The sequence below is a fragment of the Pseudorca crassidens genome, chromosome 20 (assembly GCF_039906515.1).
Source record: "Pseudorca crassidens isolate mPseCra1 chromosome 20, mPseCra1.hap1, whole genome shotgun sequence".
NCBI lineage: Eukaryota > Metazoa > Chordata > Mammalia > Artiodactyla > Delphinidae > Pseudorca > Pseudorca crassidens.
Window position 1 is genome coordinate 19785420 of NC_090315.1, and position 4380 is coordinate 19789799.

The window sequence follows — 4380 nt, forward strand, 5'->3', positions numbered from 1 at the left end:
CTCTGGCTGCTTTCAAGATTTTGTCTTTGTCTTTCGCTTTCAGAAGTTTATTTATGGTGTGTCTTGTATGGCTTTTTCTGTATTTATACTCTTTGGGTAAAATTAGCTCCTAGAATCTGAAGGTTTATGTCTTTTGTCAAACCTGGGAAGTTTTCAACCACTCTTTCTTTGAATACTTTTTTTTTTGTAATGAAAAAAATTTTTAATTGTCTGTCGCCTTTAATTAACATCTAAATAGATACCATATTCTTCTATAATTACAATATGGAAATGTCTATGAATAAAATAGATAAATTTTTTGTCATATGCCTAGGAAAGAATGGTGGCAATAAGATTCATCCAAGGTTTCAGCAGCAATATCTATGTAGCCAGGACGTGGTCAGTGTCTGGGGACAGAGGTAAATATCCACAATCCATGCATACATTTGATCTTTTCTTTTAGTGTCTGATTTACCATCTGGTGCTGCTGGACAGTTCTCTTCTTAAATTCTTCCGATTTGACTTGAATTTCATACATCGTCCTACAGTCTCCTGAAATGTCAGTGACTTTGATAGCTGTAGCTCGAGGAAACTTTTCTTTGAGAATTTGGGTCTCTTTGATCTCCCCCCTCAGTCTGCAAGGCAAACATTCACTGGGCACAGTGGAGAAGAGGAAGCCGGCAGGTTCCACAGAGCAGAGGTGCTGCCAAGGCTGAGCTCCATGCTGCCATGCCCGGCTGATGTGGCCTGCTGTCTTAGGTCGCCGTGTCATTCTTTGAATACTTTTCAGTCCTGTCCTCTTTCTCCTCTCCTTCCAGGACTCTGGTGAAATGAATGTTAGGTCATTTGTTATAATCCCACAGGACCCTGAGGCTCTACTAGTTTTTCAGTCTATTTTTCTCTCTATTGTTCAGATTGGGTAATGCCTATTGTCCTTTCTTCCAGTGCACTAATTATTTCCTCTTTCTTCTACATTCTGCTCTTAAGCCCAACTACTGAGTTTGTTTTTTTGGTACTGTATTTTTCAGTTCTAAAATTGCCCTTTGGTTCTTCTTTATATCTTCTGTTTCTCTGTTGAGATTCTTTCTTCCCCTCATTTATTTCAAATGGGCTTGTAATTGCTCATTGAAGCATTTAAAAAGTGATGAGTGCTTTAAAATCTTTGTCAGATAATTCTGACATTTTTTTCATATTGTTGTTGATATCTGATTGTCTTTTTTTTTTTTTTTTTTTTTGCAGTACGCGGGTTTCTCACTGTTGTGGCCTCTCCCATTGCAGAGCACAGGCTCTGGAGGCGCAGGCTCAGCAGCCATGGCTCACGGGCCCAGACGCTCCGCGGCATGTGGGATCTTCCCGGACCGGGGCATGAACCCGTGTCCCCTGCATCGGCAGGCGGACTCTCAACCACTGCGCCACCAGGGAAGCCCCTGATTGTCTTTTTAAATTCAGTTTGAGACCTTTCTTTTTTGTGGTATGATGATGACTTTTTATTGAAACCTGGGAATTTGCATTATCTTAGGAGATTCTGGATCTTACTTAAACCTTTTGTTTTAGATGGTTTTCTCTGCCACTGCTCTAGTAGGGGAGGGGGGATGCTGCCCATTAGTTTTGAGTTCACATATTTTGCAGTTCTGTTTGGTGCACACACATTTAGGATTGATGTATCTTCTTGGTGAATCAAGATTTTTATTATGATATAATGTCTCTGTCTCTGATAATTTTCTTTGCTCTGAAGTCTATTTTATCTGATATAGTCTACCTCCAAGTTCCCCACTCTGTTGCCTTTGGAGGGAATAGGATCCTTACTACTTTTGGGTGTGGGTAGGAAAACTGGCTCCCCATGTGGGCACCACTGATACAGTGATGACGTGGCCTTGTTTGCTGGGTGATGATGAAAGTCTTGATTCTCCACTAGGCCTGCTTTGACTCCATCAAGAATGGGAGGGGTGTTTTTGTTACTGGCAAGAGAGAGGTGAAGTTCAGGCTCCCCACAGCCTCCACTGACACTGTTGGGAGAGAGAGCCCAGTGGGGATGAAGATCCTGTTTCCATACCTGTCCTTCTCTGACATTACCTCAGTGGGGACTCTGGGGTTCCTTGTTATAGCCTCTTGAGGATGGAAGTCTAGACTCCCCCATTTGGTCTTTGTGGGTATGGGTATGAGTGGGGCCAGAGTTTTTTGTTTTCTTTCCTTCTAGTGTTTGGGTGGAGTAGACTGGTTATTGTATAAAAGTTTTTGGTCTTGCTAAGCTGCCCCTTTCTTTGTCCTTTGACTAGAGAGATCAGGCTTTTGTTGGGGCTTTTGTTTTGTGTCTGTGCCTGTTGTAGCTTCCAGATTTTTGACTTCTTCTTTTCCAAGTCTAACATATATGAAGCAAAAGGAAAACCAAGGGAACTGACTACATTTCTTGGGTCTTGAGGTCCTAACCCAGTCTGCCTCTGGGACCAGTGAGCAGCCTCCCTTCTCTGATCACTTCACCCCTGCGTTTGTTCTCTGTCATTTGGCACATGGCCTTTGGTGCTCATTCATTTATTCATTTACTCTTTCATTCAACAAAACTGACTCTGTGTCTGTTCCTGCAGATACGGTGACTAAAAGATCTTAAGTTATAGTTAATGGAAGAGACGGTAATCACAGTGTCTGAGTAGACCCTATAATTTCCCCTGGCTGGCCTTGCCTTGTCCTGGAGGAGGAGGTTCTAGGGGACAGGGTCTGGGCCTTGCTTCTCCTGCCCAGGATGAGATGGGGCTCCTGGTCACAGTCCCAGTGGGAGACAACTGGAGGTTTGGCCCCATCAGGACACACTTACTCATGTACTGAGCGTCTGCCACTGGGCACACAGTGAGCCCACACTGGGCAGGGATGTGAGATGAGAGAGGTGAGGCCAACTCCTGGCAGCTCCAGGCCTGGGCAGGACTGGGACAAGGCTGTGGGAACAGTTAATGCCTTGAAAGCTCACACTCGAATGGAAGATGCGGGTGCTAGTGGTGGTGGGGGATCAGGATATGGCTTCCTCAAGAAGGAGGCTTCTGAGGGCTTCCCTGGTGGCACAGTGGTTGAGAGTCCGCCTGCCGATACAGGGGACACGGGTTCGTGCCCCGGTCCGGGAAGATCCCACATGCTGTGGAGCAGCTGGGCCCGTGAGCCATGGCCGCTGAGCCTGCGCGTCCGGAGCCTGTGCTCCACAGTGGGAGAGGCCACAACAGTGAGAGGCCCTGGTGAAATGAATGTTAGGTCTTTTTGCGTACCGCCAAAAAAAAAAAACAAAAAAAAAAACAAAGAAGGAGGCTTCTGAGCTGGACCTGGGCAATGATTGAAAAAAGTGCTAGTAGAAGGGCCTAGGAGTGGGCTCTATTCCCTGCCCCCATCAGGTGGAGCAGCTGGAAAAGGGACCTGGGGGACCCAGGTTCCCACCAGAGCCACCGCCCTAAGGCTTTCCCTCCCCTCCCCATGGACATTGTCTTCTTCCTGCCATGACACCCTGATCTTTCCCCCTCCCCTGCGGGCACTGCTCTCCTGCCCACGATGCCCGTCTGGGCCCTCCATTGTCTTGGGAAGATGTGTGCTCACCCGGGTGGGTTATTATTAGCCTGCGATGAAGTGAAAGGCCCTGAATGGGAGATGCTGAGCTCCTGCCTGACACCATGGCCGAGGCAAGAAGGAAATGATTCATTATGGCTACAAGGCGTGCTCTAATTTCATATAACGAAATAAATGACAGTCGTATTTTGGGCGCCACCACGCGCAGATAGCATTGTTCCCTGACTGCCTCTCACCCGGGCTGCAAGGGGAATTAGAGCAGCCTTTGTGCAGAGAGATGAGGGGCCGGGGGTGCTTGAGGGGTGGCAGGTGCCGTGGCCCTGGGAGGATGAGTGAAGTCACTGCTCAGTGGCTGGGGTGGCTGGGGACAGGGGTTCCAAGACCTCCCCCACAATCAAGGGGCCCCGGCCTGCTGATCCCACTTCTGCCTCCTGTGCACCACATACCCCACCTTCCATCCTCATGGCTCTTCCAGACCCTGCCTATCTGTCCAATTCATTCCCAGCTCTGGGTCCCCTCCTCCAGGAAGCCCACAGCGAGCTCTGCTTTTCCAACGCTGTGTCTATGCATACGTTCTCCCCCTCTTCAGGCTTCTGGGCTCCTTACACAACCACACAAAAAACAGCTTTAGATGAGGCTTCCTTGGATGTGATGGTGGCCCCCAGTTCAGAGTAAATGTACCTTCACCTTCTGGGGTAGGGAATTCCCTCAAGAGCCGAGCCCCTTAGCAGGGCAGCTGTCACGGTGTGCGCCCTTCAGGGCGGGACTGGCTGCATGATTTGTGGGGACCAGGGTCAGATGAAAATTCAGGGCCCCTTGTTAACAAAATTAAGAATTTCAAGACACAGCCGCAGATTCTTC

The 4380-nt window shown here is 48.0% G+C and overlaps 1 pseudogene; it reads right to left on the reverse strand.

Annotated features, from left to right (window-relative positions):
- Nucleotides 1-209: 209 nt before the first annotated feature.
- Nucleotides 210-720, reverse strand: LOC137214967 (bolA-like protein 3 pseudogene; annotated as a pseudogene).
- Between the last annotated feature and the right edge of the window lie 3660 nt (nucleotides 721-4380).